General features: G+C 47.2%; 1 pseudogene; it reads left to right on the top strand.

Moving 5' to 3' along the window:
- The first annotated feature begins 9561 nt into the window (after positions 1–9561).
- LOC148479193 (E3 ubiquitin-protein ligase TRIM39-like) lies at positions 9562–12846 on the top strand (annotated as a pseudogene).
- Positions 12847–22548: the final 9702 nt, after the last annotated feature.

Here is a 22548-nt window from a genome sequence, read left to right as displayed (position 1 = left end):
GGCATTACTATGGGGGCATTACAATATGGGCACTACTGCAGGGGGAATTACATGGGGGGCGCCAAATTACTGTCTTGCCCCTGGTGACAAAAATCCTAGTTTCGGCCCTGACCAAGGCATACATGCCTACCCTCCCGGTTATTGCGGGAGGCTCCCGAATTTTTCGGGTAACCCCCCGCACCTCCGGAAGGATAGGCATTTCTCCCGCATTCTGCCCACTTCCTAGTGAAGTGGGCAGAATGAGGAGAATACCCGCGGCGATCGCGGGTCTCCGTGAAGGGGGGCGGGGCTTAAGATGTGATTCTGCATGAATCACACCATTTGGCCCCACCCCCTATGTAAATTTTACCCAATTGTGGCAGTTTTACCGCGAGGGGGCGGGACTTAATGACGTGAATCGTTAGGCCCCGCCCCCATCGACCCCCTGCTGCTTCTCTTACCCGGGCTTCTCCCGGGAAGAGATTATTAAAGGTAGGTAAGTATGCACCAAGGTTCTTTGCCCACTGGTTCTAGTCAGCTGTTCATCTACCCTGATGGTAAGTACTAACAACAGTAACTCCCCAGCAGCGCTGCTGATTCCCTCTGTTGATAAATTGTGTGTATGAGCATGTGCTGAGGCTACATGTGTGTGTTTCTATCTAATACCTCTTTTCCACCAAAAACCCAGGTCCGACCTGGGTTTTTGGACATGGTTCCAACCCTGGTCAGACCCAGGTCAGACCCATTTACATTGCACCTTTGATCTGGGTTACTCCCAGGTCAGCCCTGTTCACACTGAACTCAGGTCTGCCCTGCTAAACCTGTGATGTCATAAAAAGTGGGAGGTGAATGCCCCACAACCACCAATCAGCTCATTTTAGGCATGATCCAGGTCAGATAACCCGGGTTGCACCGTTTACACTGCACCATTACCTGGGACCCTTTTACACTGAGCTGCGACCCGGGTAGACCCAGCAAAAACCCAGGTTTTTGCTCTGGTGTAAAAGGGGTATATGTATGTATGTGAGCTGAGCCTACATATGTGTCTGTTTTTTTTTACTGAGACTACATAGTGTGTGCATGTGTGCTAATTGTGCTTATTATAAAGAGGAAAAGCTGTCACCATTCATATCTATTATTACCTTGATTCTAAAAGCCCCCATGCATCAGAGATGGATTGCAGCAATTGTGCAATTTGCAATCGATTTGTGTATAAAAATCTTTCCCTGTTACAATCGATTGTGGCAATTCTGCAATCGATTGTAAAAGGGAAAGATTTTTATACACAAATCGATTGCTTGATTGCTGCAATCCATCTCTCTTTAGACTGTATAATGAGTAGGGGACTGTGGGGGTGATTCAGACCCGGACGCTGAGCTGCGCTCTCTCGCAGCCAAAAGAGGCCGGGTATGCAAATTCTGCGATCGCACTGTCTGGTGTAAGGACGCCCTCTATGTCTTAGAGCAACGGCAGAGTGAGCGCACGCCGGTATAAAGACGCCCACTTTACTTTCTTAGCACAAGTCATCTACAGGAGGTGTATGATTAATCAGTAACATCGGGAACCATCGGAGCTGCTCGCAGCCCTTGAGTTAGACCCTACCTTGCCGCAAGCACTGCGATCAGTGCAGTGTAAAATATAACCAGGTGACGTGTACAATGACGCTTCCATGCTAATTATGCACACCCATAAAATGGCGTTTTGACGCCCAGCACGCCTGCGTTCGCAGCACCACTCCCCCGTTCACAAGCACCTTCCCCTGTTACCACCCACAAACGGCGCTGTCTGTCACTCATAGTAGCGCTCAGTCTTTATGCTACGAGCGCACGATTCCCGATTACAGTTACTGGCTCGTGTATGCGCACTGCGATGCATGCACAGACGGGCGACAATCGCCCATAGCGAGCGATCGCGGCTTAGCATCTGGGTCTGAATCAGGCCCTGTGTTACTTTGGGGTTATCAGCTCCCTGTACAATAGTGCGTTGTGCTTACCTGTACAGTGTGCCTGTATAAGTGTGGGCATGGGGTTATCTGTGCCCCTTTCTGTACGGACATGGGCTTACCTGTGCCCTTGTCTGTGTGGGCATGTGGTTACCTGTATGTGCCCCTGTCTGTGGCTGTTTTGTTACTCCTGTGTATTGTATTTTAGTGACCTATGGACAGATTTATATCACGGATTCCAGTAAGAGAACATTGTTTCATCTACACGAGACATGTAAAACCCCTGGGCCACATGCGGCTCCTATTGCATATTTTGCGGCCCGTCTTGGCTATACTAGTGAGAGTGCAATGAGTTCCGGCTGCCGCTGGACTGGAGGAGTAGACCATACAGTGATATATGAGGGGGAATAACACCGCTTCTATCTCTATCTCTATTTTATATTTTTTTTTAGTATATAGTTATATCGATATAGATGCGTGTGCAAGGTGGGGTGCGTACACATTTGCCGATTTCGACAGCCTGACGGCGGGGACCATGCTGCATTCGGCAGCATAGCCCTCGCTAACTATGCCGCCCGTCGGGAGTGCGCCTCGTCGGCAGCATAGCGGGTACACGCTAGACGATGTGCCCAATATGTCGTCCGATCTGGCCGGATTGGATGTCATATTGTCTAGTATGTACCTGGCATAAGATTGGTGGTGGTATCTGCTAGGGGGCACCAGACAAAATTTTGCCTAGGGCACCAAATTGTCCAGGGTCGGCTCTGGCTGTGATTTTACAGGGAGGGGGGCAGTGTCGGGCCCCTCCAGCAGCCCAGGCCAGGTAATCGGTACCCACTACATAACCCCCCCCCCCACCTTAGGATTTATTAAAAATAAAAAAAAAATTTGCTTCTGGGGAGGGGGCGCTGTGAGCCCCTCAGCCCAGTGCAAAGTTGTGGGGGGCACGTTCAGTGGGATAGACCTCCCTCACAGGCATAGGAGACTGCTGTGGCTGCTGTGATTTAACAGGGAAGGGGGGTGGCGCTGGACTCGGGGGGGGGTCCTCCCGCTGGGTCCCTCCAGCAGCCCAGGCCTGGGGTATTAGTACCCGCTCCCCCCCTCCTCGATGCCCCTGGTTGCGCTCTCCTAATTCCTGTAAACTAGACAGTGAGGATCAGGAGCAGAGCTTTGTGCCCGGAGTCTGACCCAGACAGGAGGGGGAGGAGCAGGGGGCGGGGCCATCAGCCAGCACTGCCACTGCACGACTCGCACCTGGATCATGAGGCTGTGCACTGTCTGGGGGAGTGATTGATGCCTGTGTTAGGGGGGGGGTTGGGGGCAGTCGCTGAATTTGCCCCCCTCTGGATCCACCACTGGCATGAGTCTGTGACTGTACTCTGTTACCGATGGTTTCTCAGACTTGCTAAGCATTACGGATGTGTGTAAGGTAAGGCGGGCATCTTTATGTTGTGCAGCGACGGCATAGCGATCGCAGAGGATCAGTATATGATCGCAGTGAGACTGTGTGCGTAATTGCTATTGTGATCGCAGTTGGGATCCTTGCTTAATCAGGCCCAAAGTTTGTAGTTAGCTTTTACATGACACTGGGCAGGATGCATGGCGCTTCACCTTCGGGATGCGATGCATACCGCCACTCTTCGTATGCATTACACCGGTATGCATGAAGTAAATCACAAAGGACGGCTCTCTCGGTAAGAGCTGTCCTTTGGGAGTGAGGGAGGACTCGTAGCGCTGGGCTGCTAGGTGGGATTCGCCCGGACCCCCCCCCCAGGGGGGAGGCTGCGAAGAGAAGCTTATAGGCTTCTATTGGGCAACAATATCTGAATATGACGTTGCCCATCGCATCAAAGCCCCGAAATATATCACATTCTGGGGCTTGATGCATATGAGAAATGCGGTAAACCCCCCCCCCCAAAAAAATGCATTTTCGGGGCTTTGACAGCATTAATGACCTTGCCGCATCCCCCTTATAAGTGTGCTGTGTAAAATAAAGGTAACATTGTACCTTTTTGCTATTGTGTCGCTCCTGTGCGATCCAAGGGAACCAGGGTACCGTGCGAGAGCTATAACCGCTGCCTTTTTCAAGATAGGCAAAATACATACATGCCAACTTTCTGGCAGCCCCTTTCGGGAGGGGGCTGCCAGGTTGGTGCAGCAGAGCGGGTGGAGGCGGCTGAAGTGGACAGAGGGGGGGCGTGGCCGCACGGTTCCATCATCACAGCCCCGCCCCTCTTTATAATGCTGATAATACCGGAATTACAAAGCAGGGGGTGGGGCTACAGTGACGTGATTCAGCACGAATCACGTCATCATCCCTACGAATCGATGTACGGCCATGGGGGGGGGGCGGTGGACAATGCGGGGGATTTACCTTCTCTTGCTGGGTGTTGGGAGCGGCACACAATTTTCGTGAGGCTCCCGACAGTCCCGGGAGAGTAGGCAAGTAAGCAAAAATAACGCACAAATAAGCCCAAGAATTAGGGGGGCGTGACCAACACAAATGGGCGTGTCTTTATGACACGTCCCCTTCTCGTGACTCTTGGGGGCATGCCCGGATCTTATGGACATGCCGGGCAGCCCCCAAGTGCTGCGCTCACTGTGAATGGATGCCAGACGCACGCGCCCAGCATCCATTCACCGGCGGTGACTGCTGCACCGCCATTTCCGCCACCCATGGGACACTGTGGCCCGCGGGATAGGACAGAACCCGCAGGCTGTTTCAGTGGGGCGCTGCACCAGAGGGCAGGGTGCTTTCTGCCCTTTAGAAATGGCGCACGGTGTGGCACCCCGCTGAAACAGCCTAGCGGGAAAGCTAGTTTTAGCAATTAGGGAGCTGAATGTGTATTCTGAATGAGATGGATGTATGGAGTGAGAAGGATGTTGGAATCCAGTGGGATTGTGTGGTGACCGAGAGGGATTTAGGAGCCACATAACTGCTCAGACCTCAGGGCCTGATTCAGACCCGCTCGCGAACGCTGAGAGCTCGCAAGCGGGTCGATGGTGCCCAAGTGCGCATGCGCACGACGGAGGGAGCTCCGTCGTGCGCATGCGCGAGACCCGAATAACGACGGGGTAGCTGTCGTTCTGGGTCTCGCACCAAAGGGGGCGTGCTGTCGATGTTGAGTGACAGCACGCCCCCTTTGGTGGGCGTGTCGGGGGCGTGGCTGCCAGACGGAGGCGTTCCCATGGGAACGCCTACCGTCTGGGTCCGGCCCCACTGACACTAGTGATGTCAGTGGGAGTGATTTTGGCTCTGATAGAGCCAAAATCACTCCAGGGCTTGCGGTCACCGAGACCCTACCGCAGGGTCTCGTCGCAAGCCCGATGGTCTTGACCATCGTGACCATCATCATGGATGCTCGCATAAGCTGTGGGTGGTAACCCACAGCTATGCGAGCGTCCAAAAGGCCGGACGGAAAAAAAAACACGCCCTGATTCAGAGCGGGTGCTCGTTCAGAACATCCAGCTCTGAATCAGGCCCTCAGTTGCATAGACTGCATGTGTGTATTCCAATGAGCACTCTGGGTCTCATTCAGACCCTCTCGCTCGATGTTCCCCACTGCGCATGCGCACGACGGAGGGAGCTCTGTCGTGCGCATGCGCGAGACCCGGCGAGCGATGAGAAATACGTCGCTCGGGGGCTCGCACCAAAGGGGGCGTGCTGTCGATGGTGACTGACAGCACGCCCCCCTTTGGTACCGTCTGGGTCCGGCCCCACTGACATCACTAGTGATATCAGTGGGAGTGATTTTGGCTCTGATAGAGCCAAAATCACTCCAGGGCTTGTGGCAGGGAGACCCTACCGCAGGGTCTCCGTCGCAAGTCCGATGGTCAAGACCATCACGACCATCTTTTTGGCCGCTCGTATATGCTGTGGGTGGTCACCCACAGCTATGCGAGCGGCCAGGAGGCCGCTCCATTTTCATGGAGGAGGGCCCTGATTCAGAGCGAGCGTTCTGCTCAGAGCGTTCAGCTCTGAATCAGGGCCTCAATTCTGTGAATTAGCAGCTCCACCATTTTGTGAGGGACAGCAATCTCACTCTGTGAGAGTGCTGAATCTGTAGTTAACCACAGGGTGTGATGGCATACTATATCTGTATTGCACAAGGAACACGTCCATTAAGGCGTTAGCCTTAATGATCCGAATTTCATTGTTTTTTTTTTTTAGGTTTGAGTGGCAGAAAATCAGTAGGTTTCGTGAAATTTCCGATCATGTCTAAGAAGCCTTAATGGGACATGTGAAACCGTAAGTTTTTTTTTTTTTCTATGGAATTTCATTACTTTTTTATAACTTATTAACCATCAGAGTTTGGAGGAGCAAACCGGGCCACCTCCATGAGAGAAGGGCAGCAAACTGGTACACTAGGGTGGGTGGAGGAGGGGACAGCACACAGGTGTTTTGGGGATGCAGAGGGAAAGAAAGCTGCAGGAGCGGGCTGCAGGTGTGTGGGACAGTGGCAAAAGCGGGGGTGTGGAGCAGTGGCATCAGTGGGTGACAGAGAGGCTCACTGGTGCTGGGCATGCATTTAAGAAAATAAAATGAATAAGACACAGATGCATGTACATATCAGTAAGATCCATCCATGCATCAGTATTAAAAACCAGCCTCGGGCTTTTCACTGCCGGTTCTGGTTGTGAAAATACAGGGGACAAAAACCATAGGGGTTACCTGTATTTAGCACAACCAATACCGGGCCTGGCTGTCAAAATACAGGGGACCAAAAATGTAGGGGGTCCTCTGTATTTAGCACAACCAGCACTGGGCTCAGCTGAGCTGGTCCTGGTTTTGGAAATACAGGAGACAAAAAGAGCAGGGGTCCCCTGTATTATCCATAGCCAGCACCAAGCTCTTTCTATCAGGGGAGTAATGCCACAGCCAGAAAAACCCTATCACCGGGTCCTCCGGCCAAAGCATTACCCCTGACTGCTAGTCAGCCCCAGCCGGGGATCCCTGGTGAGCTGAGGACCCCACCAAGACCCCAGGCCTAGGCTGATAGCCCGGGGCTATCCCCAGCACCCCTGGGCTGTAGGTGCCGGGTTGATTGTGTAGTGCAAATATAAAGAGTTAAAATATTTTGTCTTTTGCAGGTTAACTACAGGTCCCAGCAAGCCTGCCAGGCATGCTGGTACTTGGAGAACCAAAATTACAAGCAAGCGGGACATTAAGGGCCCCCTGGTACCTATAGTACACCTGTAAAAGAAATATTAAAATAAAAAAATACACAGAATGTTCTAATTTATTTTGCTGCACCTTCACCTTTAAGCTCTTTTACATGGCCGCCGCTCATCCAGGACTTCCCCGATGTCTTCCATCTTCAAGAGCTCTTCATTGCTCCTCCTCCGCTGCTGGACTGACACCTGCTGCCTACCGCTGGCTTATATAAACCAGCATAAAGGGGTGGAGTGATAACGTGGTGAGCAGTGAATGGCTCACTTCGGCCATCTTGAACTTCCAAAATGGCGCCAGAATGCCATTTTTGAAATGGGAAACTAGCCGCACCACCACCCGCTGCTGAACCCTGCAAGGTAATAGCCACGTCCCACCGCTGCTTCCCATGCCATGGCTGCCACCGTCGCACTGATGGTGAGGGGGGTGGATGGCTGGGTCCCCACCGCCGCCAACCCCCACTACCTCCATCAGGTCCTGTCGCCGCTAATGCCCACAAAGAACAGCCATCTTAGGGCACCCAAGTGAAGCCATTGTACACCCCCTGCAGGAGGCACCTACTGAGCATGCATAGCAAGTTGAAGCTCCCTATCTCTATAATGGGGCACTTGTGGGCTAATAGTTAAAAAACCTGTAAATTTCTCAATTACCTGAACCCCAAAAGTACCTACACTGGAACAAGAACTACTTAATAAAACAAACCCCAAGTCCTAATTCATCTTCTGCCCTGAGTTATCGCTATCCAAAAATCTCCCATAGACTAAAGCAGAAAAGTGGTCCTAACTGAAAGTGGCAGAAAATAATGACCGTTCAACCTTTAGATTGTTCCAATATTCCATTTTTTTTATTTTTAGGCATGCGGCAGTTCTACCCGTCCATGCTTAATTTACGCTCAGTACGTTCGATAGCGGCGTAGTCCCTTAAACACCAAGCCCCCCTCTCAGGAATTCTCTATGGGAAATTCAGTTTATTCGATTCAGCCTTAATATATGGGCATGATCATGTCCATGTAATAAGGGGGGTGATGGGCATACTATATATTAGGAGGGTGATAGGCATATAATATATAACAATTCATGGGCATAGAATATATAATGGGAGAGATGGGCATAATATCTAAAAAAAGAATAAATATATATATATATATATTATACACACACACACGACAGGCATAATCCACGGCACTCAACCATCTGGGGTGCCCTCGGCATGTGACCATACCATCTACATAAAAAATATCATACAAACTCGGCACTCACATGCTTTTCAAACTGCAACTCCTTTGAACATAGGGAATGTTGGTTCCAAAATATTTGGGGTTAGGCAACACCCCGGGAGGGTTAGGCTAGGGGAAGCGGGGATTAGGGTTAGGCACCCCCCTGGGAGATTTAGGTTTAGGCTGTGGGGACGGGGGGGTTAGTTTTATCCACTTAGGGGGGGGTTAGGGTTAGGCACTGGGGGGAGGTTAGGGTTAGGCACCCCTAAGGGAGGGTTAGAGGGGGGTAGGGTTAGTTATACTTACCTAATTCCCCTGTCAGGATTTTCACTGCTGTCGGTCTGCCGGCATCGGGATTTGAACCGCCGGCCATAGATCCGGTGGTCATTCATACTGATTCCGTGATATTGTGTACTTGATTATGGGCTTGAATTTAGAGATAAATGCTATAAGCATTGCTATGATTGTTGCAGCCATTGGCCATCTGAGCCTCAGCTTACTCAGAATGGCTGCCGGAGCTCCTCAGCCGGGCCAGAAAATCTGCGTCTGGAGATGCAGATCCTGCGAGTGATGTCACATGACCCATTCTGCTCATGCGCAATCCCCCCTGACAACGGACTTCTACGCAAACCGAAGCTCTTTATCGTCCTGAGTGCCAAAAATTTAAAATTATTACTCTGAATGTACAAGTAGTTACTGTGTGATAAAATAATAAGCCAATAGATTCAGTGGCGACATGCGGTGCGGATAGTAGACTTGTGAAAGGGAGCGTGGCCACACGGGTAGGGGACGTGGCCACGCAGCCCGAACCCCCTTGTTTTTGTCTCTCTGGGGAGTCCAGGAGGTGTGGACTGCCCCCGGGGACCAGTGTATTTGCAGTCCTGGCTCACTCACTGTCCAATCGGCGGGTGACACCCGGGTGCTGCCCACACACCCCTTGTGATGTCACTGAATAGATTTATATATACCTTTTGGTAATACATTTTAAATTACAGAATTGTACTAGGCTAAATAACTGTCATTTAAAGTTTAAATCCCTACAAAATGTACAGAAGTAATAATTTTCATCTTCTTAAAAGACCTTTACTGTTTCCAATATAAGTACATTTCCTGCATGATGTCCCTTTATGTTTTGGCTGTGCCCCTTATAACCTATAGTATAACTGAGCCTGTAGCTATAATCTGAGTGATTTTCTCATCCTCGCCCTGTGTGTCAGAGACTTTCACTTTCATTTCTCTCTCCTGCTGCCAGCGATGGCGTCTGCTGATATTAAACAGGAGCTGGACTGTTCCATCTGCCTGAGCATTTATACAGATCCTGTAACCCTGAGATGTGGCCACAACTTCTGCCAATTCTGTATTGATCGTGTGCTGGATACACAGGAGGGGTCTGGAGTTTATACCTGTCCTGAATGCAGAGCAGAGTGTCGGGAGCGTCCTGCACTGCAGAGGAACATAACTCTGTGTAACATTGTGGGGAGTTTCCTGTCTACTCGGCCAGATCAGGAGGAGACTGGGATCTTCTGCACTTACTGTGTGGACTCTCCTGTACCTGCTGCTAAATCCTGTCTGCTGTGTGAGGCTTCTCTGTGTGATAAACACCTGAGAGTACACAGCAAGTCAGCAGAACACGTCTTATCTGATCCAACCACTTCCCTGGGGAACAGGAAATGCTCCATCCATAAGAAGATCCTGGAGTATTATTGCACTGAGGACGATGTCTGTATTTGTGTGTCCTGCAGTTTGGCTGGAGAACATCGGGGACACCATGTGGAGATGCTGGATGAGGCCTCTGAGAAAAAGAAGAAGAAGCTGAGAAATGATCTGCAGAAACTGACCACAAAGAGAGAGGAGACTGAGAAAAGAGTCCAGAGTCTGCAGGAGCACAGGAAAGAAGTTCAGGGAAAAGCAGCTGGTGTAACAGAGACAGTCACTGCCCTGTTTAGAGACATCAGGAGACAGCTGGAAGACCTGGAGAAGAGAGTCCTGAGTGAGATCTCCAGGCAGGAACAGCGCGTTTTACTCTCAGTCTCTGATCTGATCCAGCAGCTGGAAATAAAGAAGGATGAGCTGTCCAGGAAGATGCGTCACATTGAGGAGCTGTGTAACATGTGTGACCCACTGACTGTCTTACAGGAACCAGACACAGGTGACTTGTGTGATACTGAGGACACAGAGAGACATGATAACCAGGTCCATGGTGCAGGAGATCTGGATGTGGGTCTCATCTCAGGGAAATTACTCACATTATCTGATATAATAAGAGGTATAAATACAGGGATCTATGTTCAGGAAGCTACAGACCTATTACTGGATGTAACCACAGCTGCTAATAATATACAGATATCAGGTGACAGGAAAACTGCATCATGGTCACGTATAAAGCAGAGAGGTCCAGTAACACCAGAGAGATATCAGTGTGGTCAGGTAATAAGCACCAGGGGATTCTCCTCAGGGCGACATTACTGGGAAGTGGATGTCAGTAAATCAGGGAGGTGGATGGTGGGGATGTGTTATCCCAGTATAGACAGGAGAGGAGATCAGTCATACATAGGATATAATAACAAGTCCTGGTGTGTGTATAGGAATAATAATCAGTACTTAGTGATACATGACAGGACAGAGATCCGGTTACCTGACAATATCCCCTGTGACAGAGTGAGGGTATACCTGGATTATGAGGCAGGACAGCTGTCCTTTTATTCTCTGTGTGACCCCATCAGACACTTACACACCTACATTGCCATCCTCACTGAGCCCCTTCATGCTGCACTATGTCTAGGGACGAGAGGTTCTATAACTATAACCGGGGCATTTAGGAGCTGGGAGAAATTACCATAACAAATCTGCCCAGAGACTGGTGACATCACAGTGAGGAGAATTTGATTGGGGGAACATTCAGCCAATAGAATAAAACAGGGTGGAGCTACAGCTGAGCCCCTCCCCCTGTATAACCAGGTGACCAGTGTGACTGGATCTTTTCCCATATTTGGTGTTATGCTGGGTACACACTAGACGATATGTCGTCTGATCCCACGGATCGGAGCGACACATCAGGTACATCGTCTAGTGTGTACCCATGATATGCCCTCCCCTGCGGGTCGCTAGCGCATGCTGGGTCCCGTCACCGGCTATGTCGTGCTGTGTACACATCATGTAGTCTGTACCCAGCATTAGATATTGTCTATAAATAAAGATTTCTGTGGGATTTTACCACCTCTGACACTAAGAGCTGTGATTGGCTGCAATATCTGTCCATCAGCTGGTGCGCACCCTATTACTGTAGTCAGTGCTACGCTTGATACTATTGGCTGTGATGTATATTGGGATGATATTTCCTCCTCCTGGGTACTGTAGTCCACAGCTATGTTTCCTAATAACACAACATGGGTTGACCTACAGTTCCCAGCATGCATTATTGCTTTACTTAATTCACTTGATATTTATCTGAATCCACAGTAATTATTGTTATTATTGAAGCTGATTTATAAGGTGCCCCCAGTGCTCTGCAGTGCAAGACAGCGGGGGAAACTGGGATTATATAAAGTAAAGACATACAATGAAGACAACATAGATACAGACATGAACAGAAAGGGTTTCTAGGCTCTATATACAGCCCCTTTATAACACCATTCTCCCTTTATTACCAGGCACATGCTCAGCATATCTGTGCTTTATAATGTAATATTATTATTATAATCCGCCCTTGTTATGACACCAGATATTGGCCTGTATGTAATTATAACAAGTGACCATTGTGAATATATCAGTAAGGGGACATCACTGTGTACACTGTGCTGGATGGTGTCAGTGTATAATATATATATAATTACATGTAAGCTTTACAATAAGATGTAGAAATGAATATGTGCATAGACTGGAATCGCAGATAGTGCGCAGCGCTGTAGGGAGAGTGACGCCGCTGAGTGTGGCCCCCGTATAATTTATACTGGTTTATGATGGGAGTCACAGGTCACTGAGGAGGTACCGGCAGCTGTTATATAGGCCTTACTAGAGAATGTAACCAAATATTAATGCCAAATATGCAATGTTTTATATTACTGATCCTTATGGTCTAAGCTTCTTACAGTATAAATATTTTATGTGGCATTAAAAGTGAAATAAGTATTTTATTATTTGGTTTGTTTATCATGTACCCCAATGTAATATAAAATGATTACCATGTACCCCCCTATATGTGTTTGTTTATCCTAAGTACCCCCTAATCTGAGGTCATGTATACTGAGCCTCTCCTGATTACTGTCATACATGTTGTATCACTAATAAATGTAATGTTCTATGTAACAGACTGATGTCCCCCTATCTGAGGTCATGTATACCCAGCCTCTCCTGATTACTGTCATACATGTTATATCACTAATAAATGTAATGTTCTATGTAACAGACTGATGTCCCCCTATCTGAGGTCATGTATACCGAGCCTGTCCTGATTACTGTCATACATGTTGTATCACTAATAAATGTAATGTTCTATGTAACAGACTGATGTCCCCCTATCTGAGATCATGTATACCGAGCCTCTCCTGATTACGGTCATACATGTTGTATCACTAATAAATGTAATGTTCTATGTAACAGACTGATGTCCCCCTATCTGAGGTCATGTATACCGAGCCTGTCATACATGTTGTATCACTAATAAATGTAATGTTCTATGTAACAGACTGATGTCCCCCTATCTGAGATCATGTATACCGAGCCTCTCCTGATTACTGTCATACATGTTATATCACTAATAAATGTAATGTTCTATGTAACAGACCGATGTCCCCCTATCTGAGGTCATGTATACTGAGCCTCTCCTGATTACTGTCATACATGTTATATTACTAATAAATGTAATGATCTATGTAACAGACTGATGTCCCCCTATCTGAGGTCATGTATACTGAGCCTCTCCTGATTACTGTCATACATGTTATATTACTAATAAATGTAATGTTCTATGTAACAGACTGATGTCTCCCTATCTGAGGTTCCCCATGCTGTACATGTATCACTGGCTGAGATGCTGGAGTCTAGCGCAGTTGGAGAACAGTGAATGAGTATGATATATAACTGGAACCTGTATTATAATAAGGCAGCTGTGTTCCCCGCCACCCCATTTTATCCTTTTGTAAGCGCTCTATCCCATTGCTCTCCCTAATTATAGCTGGGGAATCTTACACTTGGAGGGTAGCATGTGAGTGAAACCCTCCAGTATGATCCTGGCTCCTGATATTCCCAGAGATCTTTGGGGTCTATTCACTAAGCCTTGGAGAGAGATAAAATGGTGAAAGAGAAGTCCCAGCCACTCAGTTCCTAACTGTCATTTTTCGAACACAGCCTGTAACATGACAGTTAGGAGCTGATTGGCTGGGAGTTTTCTTTAACCATTTTCTCTCTCCAAGGACTTAGTAAATAGACCCCTATGTACTAATCCTTGAAGATGGTAATGGTGGGTACAATCTCATTAATGATCTCCCTTGAACCCTCCCAGGCAGCTCCAGTGCGCGATGTGCAGCAAAAGTTGCATGATGTACACCAGATATATTGTGCACGATCGAATGATTTGCATATTCATTAGATCGTGTGCGATAACAGACAGATGCATGCACGGATCAGGGAGATGCAGAATAGCATACCCCCCCCAAAAAAAGAAAAACCAGCACCGGGCTTTGGAGACCCAGTACTGATTGTGCTAAATACAGGGGACAAATGACAATAGGAGTCCTCTGTATTAAGCACAACCAGCACTGGGCTATTGGGAGCCAACCCTTGTTGCCAAAATACAGGGGACAAAAGACATAGGGGTCCCCTGTATTTAGCGCAACCAGCACTGGGCTCTGAGCCTGTCCTGGTTATGGAAATACAGGGGACAAAATGAATAGGTATTTTACATAACCAGCATCAAACTTTTTCTAGCGAGGGTGGGGGGGGGGGCGGTTATGCCATATCCAGGGGAACCCTTTCACAGCATTACCAGGGGAACCCAAAGCATTACCCCTGACCGCTGGTCAGCCCAGTCCATTAAAGGGGGTCCCCCTCTCCAGGGCACCCCAGGCCTAGGCTGATAGTCCAGGGCTATCGCTGGCACCCCTGGAGCAGTGGGTAACGGGTTGACTTATGTAAAGTGTGGTGCACTTGAAGAAAGCAAATATATTGGCTTTTGCAGTGGAACTAGAAGACCCAGCATACTGGTACTTGGGGAACCACAAATATACCAGAATGCGGGGCTTTACGGGCCCGCTGGTATCTAGTTTCACTGCAAAATAAATATTTAAAAAACCACAGAACACACACCGTGAAAGAAAAAGTTTATTAAAACATACATGCACACTCACACACGCTATCTCACCTATGTATCCCTGAAGCCAATTTGCGTCCTCTTCTCCAGTAGAAAATCCATAGGTACCTGTAAAATAAATTCTACACTTACCTCTCCCTATGTGTGGATCACGTCCTCTTCATTCCAAAGTAGGCATCGATATTGATGCCTACTTTGGAATTCGCCTAATTCGCAGACCACCGGACATTAGTACTGCCCTCTACGGACAGTTCTTATTACATTAGAAAGCACTACAGCCTTGTGGCTGTGGACTGAGCGCTAGACTAAAGCCTAAAAAAAAAAAAAATAGGTTTCTAAAAACGGGAGTGGGGAAAAGGGAAATCAAGTATAAAAAAATTTAAGTAACAACTGAGAATCTATTGTTAGGTTCTTTCTCAAGGATGGTGCTTGAGAAAGAATCTATTGATTTGAAATGTGTTGGATGCAGAAGAAGGGGCCATACAAGGTCATAAGGCAAGGCAACTGGACCCAGACACAACAACACTCCCGGCATCTGATGTCATCAGTACCCACCGTGGCAAAAGCATTACCGCTTCCTTGCGAGACATTGCCCTGCAGAGGAAAAAAAGCTGTCCTAGCCCAGTATAGGGTAAGTTAGGGACAGCACTTCCACAACACCGGATCATACCGGCAATTGACCTCCCCAACCAGTCCCCTAAGAGGCTATAACCATTGTGGTTATATGACCTATTGTTTTTAATTCTCTGGCTTTTCACTCTTTCTATGCTCATCCCCAGTCTTAACCCTTCCCCATCCTTATTTCTACCTTTTGTTACTTCAATTCTTTTTACTTGATTTCCCTTTTCCCCCACACCCGTGTTTAAAAAACTTTTTATTTATTTTTATTTAATTTTTTTTACTTTTTTATAAAAAAAAATCTTTTTTTTTTTTTGGTAGCTTTAGGCTAGCGCAACAGCCGCAAGGCTGTAGTGCCTTTTTAATTTAATTTATTACTGAGCTGCTGCATACAAATTTCAAGCGTGGCACGCTATCCTTATTTTTGCCAGTTCTTATTTCATGTTTGACAAAAGATGTTTGTCCACCTACCATGTCATGGTGAACCTCATCCTGTGGGTTCCTAACATCCCTAATACTGACACATTATATAAATTTATCTAGGACTTACCTTTAGCAGTGCCCATTATATGTTTGTACTGCAATGCAAAGGACATATATCACCTGGGGCAGGTAGGAGGAAAGCTAGCCCAGGAGAAGGGGGTTCTCACCTTCAAGTACCTTAAATACACACATATAGCGGCAAATTCTCTGGGAAGATTCCTGGTAGGCCAATATGTTTGTTTGTTTTTTTAATTAATTATTTTAAACCATTTTATTGACAGAGAAATCAAGACAATGGGGCCTATTCATTAAACATAAAAATTCTCTGGAGACAATTAGCTTTAGAACTCTCATGGAGTTCTAGCTAATTATAGGTGGAATTCATCATTCCTCCTCTCCATAAGTATCTATTCCGAAAAGCTGTCATTTTTGCGATGACAGCTTTTCGGGAAATAGATACTTTTCCCTGCCTACACTACCTTATCGCGTCTGGAAACAGTGCTGCGCATGCGCTGTTACATCTGTAAAACCAGTGCATGCGCAGCACTGCCTACAGATGCGTTAAGTTTGTCTACCCCCCCGACCCCCCCCCCCCCCCGACTTACCTGTCCGCGCAGCAGGCTCTGGCTCCGTCCTGCTGGTCTGTCATGTGGTTTCCCAGCAGACCACATGACAGATTAGAAAAAAAAAACTTTTCTTTTTTTGTCTAAACTTTCTTGTGCTCTGCTGGGGAGCACACATGACAGACCAGCCTCCGGAGCCTGAGGACGGAGCAGAGCGCCGGGGGGACTCGTCGGGGGACCTGCACACGCGGATACAGGTAAGTCGATTCTGCTATTCGCCACCTCACAGTGGCGAATAGTAACTGCATCAAATTCCGAAAATTGATAATTTTCGGAATTTGATGAATACCACAATTTCCACATCCCCATACTAATGTACTAATGTACTAATGTATGGGGAGTGTGGAAATTAACGCAGGGGAACTTAGCAAGGAGATATCTGTGATATCTCCTGTGCTAAGTGGCTACATGAATACCAAAATAACGTTATTTAAGGAAAATGCCCTTAAAAACGTTATTTTAGTGTTGATGAATAGGCCCCAATGTCTGGTACAACTATTTGTTACAGATATATCCAATAACGTGAACAGTGATATACAAAATACATACCGAAAATACATATAGGTGAAAATATAGCTCCCACATAGAAAATCTGGACACAAGACCAACCGCATCAATTAGAAAGGTATACCAGAACCTAATACTTCCAAATTATACCATTCCATTAATACAAAACATTTTCTTAAAGCTTCTTTTAATATATCCGAAATTGTGGACATAAGGAAGCCAGGTTTAAAAAAAAAAATGTGTCAAGTTTTCCTTATGTAAAGAGGTTTCTGTCCAATCCATAAAAAATATAAAAAGGAAAATTTGGTATAAAATACATTTTATAGGAATGGAGTCCATTGAAATCCACAATTTAATAAGTAAAATAAAAAAAACAAAAAAACCATTCTTTAGTCATTTTGAATTTTATGTTCAAAAGGTTAACAATATAAATACCTTAATTTGAGAACAATACCAAAAAACAATGTATAATATCTGCATCAGGGACTCCACATTTGTAACAGTTAGAGTTTACCGCGTCTCCTATAATATATTTTAGTTTTGAAGTGTAATATGTTCTCTGTAAAATTTTCTGGTGCATTTCGGTATATTAAGATGAAATCAAAAATGTATTATGTTTGGTATAGGCCTCCAGAATACTGTTCATGGAGAGATCAGTCTATTGTCCATTTTTGTAATCCCGTCGAACCAGTTTCTATATTAAGGATAGGGTATGAAGAATATAACGGAGGGCTCGTATGTGCCAGTAGTGACTTAAACCTGGAGGCTGGGCTTTGGCCAGGGGTGGTGATCATTGTGTTGGTCCCAACCTATGAAATCCTTAGTGGGAGGAGTAGGGACTGAGCTTATTTAAGGCCAGGCTTACAAGCCTGAGGCCTCTGTCCTGGGAACATTTGGGTCAGGTACTTTGTCCACAGTTAAACACATACATACTCTTACTATTATCTCTCCTATATTCTTTACTCTCTATCTCCTTTAACCCCCCTTTCGGTCTTCCTTGGCTGCCTATCTACCTTCCTTTTGTATCCTATTCTATTCCTGTCCTCCTCCTGCTTCCCTTGGCCAGGTCTGTTCCTGGGTAGTTCCCCTGTATGCATTCCCCGTGCATGATGGAGCGCGTTGAGGTTTGGCTCGATGTCACTCAGGGCCCCAAATTTTCCCCAGCCGTGGTTAACCTGCGTCGAAAAATGGGCGCTAGCCGTCCTGGCCCGTCCAACAGTAGTAAGGGTAAATGCTTGCATTTAATTTGGCCAGTGGTGTCGTTTTCGCCACCTCTGTAGCAAATGTGGCGATGCCCACCCAGCTTCCGGCTGCTCGAAACCTGTTGCGTCCACGGCTCCCGGAAAGCCTGCTGGCCCAGGGCCTATTAGTTAAAGCTTTCTCCCCTGTTACCCAGTTGCCATGGCTAAAGGGCTTGCATGCTACTCTGACACAGTTGCAGCTCAGTTTTTGAGTGACTGTTTTTAAGTTTGGTTTTCATTTGTTGATAGTTTCAGTCATGCCTAGGGGTTCTTCACGGAACCTTCGGTCCTCTATAGAGCTGCCACACATCGTTAGGGACAAAGGACCTAATTCAGAGTCGGTTGTTGCAGCCGTACGGTCGTACGCCACCGATGTTCGCTAAACTGCGCATGCGTAAAGTTCGCAATGCGCGTGCGCAAACTAGCCGCTACGATCAGAAATTTCTCTCTCCTTGAACACAGCCAGGTCGGTAGTTTGAGTGACAGAATGAGGCGTTTGTGGGTGGTAACAGGGGAAGGTGCTTGAAAACGGGGGAGTGGAGATCCGAACACAGGCGTGCCTAATTATGCGAACGGCGTTTTATGGGAGTGCATAATTTACAAAGTCGTGTCATGGCACACGTGACATGGGTGGTTTGTACACTAACCTGATCGTAGAGCTTAAGAGAGGGTATGGTCAACCTTAAGCTCTACGACCAGTTCCGATGGTTCCCTATGGTCTCGATTAATCCTTATATGCCCGGAGATGACATGTAATGCGTACGAGAAGGGGGCGTATTTTTTTGTCTTCCGACCGCTTCCTCCCCTTGGTCGGCCAGCCACCGATCCGATCTTAGGGACGCAACATGCGAGTGCATCATTTGCATATCCGGCCCCTTTTCCCGTACGACCGTGCGGCCGCAACGACCGACTCTGAATGAAGTCATAATTCTTACATAAATAGGGCTATTCATACTCTCATCAAGGTTTCTTTGGGACCTTAGATTATCCAAGCTCACAGGTGAATCATGGAATAAGACATAAAAAACTTCTCATGGTGCAGCATAATCACAAAAAGAAGTATTTATTAAACAAAGTAGTATAAAAAAAATAAAGGTTTTGCATCGTACCAGATAGTGTATTGCAGATCAAACAGAAACAAAAGCAGCTACAGACTTCCAAATCTGCAGAAGTCCTGGATCCACTGGTCTTTGATGAAATGGAAATCCCCTTAACATTTCTCCAACATGTTTCGACACAAGTGTGTGTCTTTTTCAAGGTGGAGTTACTAAATAAAATGAGTGCACCCCTTAGTTGTTTATGACGCACTTCTATATTCTCTCACCCAGGTGTCTTTTAAAGTGTTTGGATCAGTACAGCGCCAGTGCGTTTCCTGCAGGAAAACTATATTGGGTCGGTATTTTTTGAGATGACGCAGTACTTTCTTACGTTTAGTCGGGGTGTTCAACCCCTCAAATTCCAAGATAGTAGTGTGAGATCTTTTTTAGTTATTGTAGATCGGGCTACATGTGTCTGCAATCTAGTCATTAACCTATTCCGGCCTCAGGAAAATATGCAGATAGAAACCGTCTAGAAGAGTTCCCGAGCCCGTCCCAGTGAGCAAGCCAGGGAAGTCGCAAAAAAATATAAAAAAAAAAGTATCACTGTATAAAAGTAATAAGGACCCAACAATTGCAATAGCAGTAAATCTACAATAGGTATACAATCCGTCAATTTTTAAATATTTTAACTGTACCCAAATAGGTAATTGAAAAAAACTGCCTCAATAACCATTGAAACTCTGCAAGGTAAGAATTAATAAAAGAAAAAACAGGAAAAAAGTTGAGAGAGCTGTCAAAAGAGCCCCCCACCATACAGTAAGGATGAAATATCCCAAAAAGGAGAAACCAGGGTGAATAAAATACTACGAGCTTTAACATTACAAAATAGTCAAACACACACATCTATTGACTGCTTAAATAACTCCTTACTCACCTTGTCCAAGGAATCTTTTTTCTCTTCTGTTGATCTACAGTAGGTGGTGGAGGAGGCACATAGGCCCTGATTCAGAGCCGGACGCTCTGACAGAGCGCTCGCTCTGAATCAGGGCCGGGCTTTTGTTTTTTTAGAACGGCCTCCTGGCCGCTCGCATAGCTGTGGGTGACCACCCACAGCTATAGCAAGCGGCCATGATGATGGTCGCGATGGTCAAGACCATCGCGACCATCGTGCTTGCGACGAGACCCTTGTGGTAGGGTCTCGTGGCCGAAAGCCCCAGAGAGCTTTTGGCTCAAATTGATGTCAGTGGGGCCGCCCCCAAACGGTAGGCGTTCCTTCGGGAACGCCTCAGTTTGGCCGGCCACTTCCCCGGCCCGCCTACCAAAGGGGGCGAGCTGTCACTCACCATCGACAGCTCGCCCCCTTTGTTGCGAGACCCGGAGCGACGGAGTGCCCGTCACTATCCGGGTCTCGCGCATGCGCACGACGGAGCCGGCTCCGTCGTGCGCATGCCCAGTGGGCCACCATCAACCCGGTTGTGAGCGCTCGCGACCGGGTCTGAATCAGGCCCATAATCCTTATCTCTATCATCACTAAAGGTGCGTACACACTGGGCGATAAAGTGGACGACTGAACGATAACGATATCGTTATCGTTCAGTCGTCCACTTTATCGTCCATTTTTAACCCCAAAACGATGAGCGATAACGACGACGCGCGTTCCCGCGGGTCGTTCGTCATCATCGTTCATCGGGCTGACATGCAGGCCAACCTGACGATCTCGTCAGGTTGCTGCATGTTGGGGAATGGGGGAGAGACCCCGGCGCTGAACGATATCGTTAATGATATCGTTCAGCGGCTGTGCTCAATGTCATGAACGACATTGAGCACAGCCTGCCGGGGACACACTACACGATATCGCTCAGGGAGCATATCGTGTAGTGTGTACGCACCTTAAGAGAAGTTGACGACACATCACCTTCAGCCATTATAACAAATGCAGCTTCCTACAAGTCTTGTTCTAACAAATGACTGCACTTGTTTACCAGACATGCCTATATATGCGAAGTGTGGCACAAATGTTTCCCGGGCTAGCGAAAAGATACATTTCCCGCCGCTCGCAATTAGCCATGCAAATCTCGTGGAGTAGGCGCCAACTCTCCTGTAATTGGATTGCACGAGTTTTCTTTTACAACTCGCTGCGAAAGGAGCAAATTCGTGTGCGATGCTAGCAAGCATGCAAATTTGTATCGCATTCTTCGCCATTCGCTCCTAATTGGATTGAGCCCTATATGTTCAACGGTGTGTGTATACTGTGTTTTTTTGTTTTTGTTTTTTTACAGTGGGGGTATGGGTGCCACAAGTAACAAAGGGCCTGTACGTTGGCACCTGTAGTTCCACTGTAAAAAAACAATAATTGAATTATATTTTCAACACTATTACCCCTGCACCCACTGGGGAACAGCCTTGGGCTTCAGCTTAAGCCTGGGGTGCTCGGGAGAGGGGGGATCCCTTTATTGGGGGGGTCCCCACCTCCCCTGAGATCCCCGGCTTGGGCTGACTGGCTTGGGGTGATAATGCTTTGGCCAAGGGAGACCCAGTGAAAGGGTCCCCTGGTTGTGGCATCACACCCCGGCTGGATTTCAGCCCGCTGCTGGTTTTAAAAATAGGGGGAACCCTACACAATTTTTTTTTCTACTTCTTTTTAAAACCAGGACTGGCTCAGTAGCCCAGTGCTGGTTCCTAAAATATGGGGGAACAGCAAAGATACTAGTAGGATATGTGCCACTGGATATATATAACAAGTCAATTAGAACATATAGGCCCTCATTCAGAGCCGCACGTTACCAACAGTACGCTCGTTGCGTTCCGATGTTGACTAACCGCGCATGCGTCGGTGTTACACTGCGCATGTGCGTACGGCAGATTGCGAGCTTTTTTTCTTTCGTTCCTAAAATAGCGTACAGGAAGTGACATGTCAAATGTGATTGACAGAACAGGGCGTTTTTGGGTGTTGACGGGGGTGGAGATGGAAAAACGCAGGCGTGGCGAGGCGTTTTTGGGGCGTACATACATTAACAGATGCGAACGTCAAATGTGTTCGGACCGTCACATACGTCACTGGAACATCCTCTTTCCCTTCAAAATGCTCGCACAGTTTAGGGTCTGGATTACTCGACCACATTGGCGATGGCCTTCTCCTCCGTCCCGGGACTCCATGATGTTGCAGCGATTAATCGCGGGTGGTCACAAAAGCAATTAGTGTTGTATTGAAAACCGGCTTGGTATGTGTTTGGAAAGCAGTTTATTGGGATAGCACAAAACCGTACGCAGGTGGAAATCATACCTGCTAATGTCAGGATTACACAATCAATTGGCGTACATTTTTGGGGGTTTTTTTTGGCCTCAATTTGTTGTTTATGGCCTATTGTGACAATAATGTCATCATGTTTTAATTAGCTCCCCTTTTTTTTTTTAATGTGGAA

Source organism: Taudactylus pleione, unplaced genomic scaffold, assembly GCF_031769625.1.
Source record: "Taudactylus pleione unplaced genomic scaffold, aTauple2 ptg000634l, whole genome shotgun sequence".
NCBI lineage: Eukaryota > Metazoa > Chordata > Amphibia > Anura > Myobatrachidae > Taudactylus > Taudactylus pleione.
The sequence above is the reverse complement of the archived record's forward strand: the minus strand, read 5'-3'. Positions and strand labels throughout refer to the sequence as shown.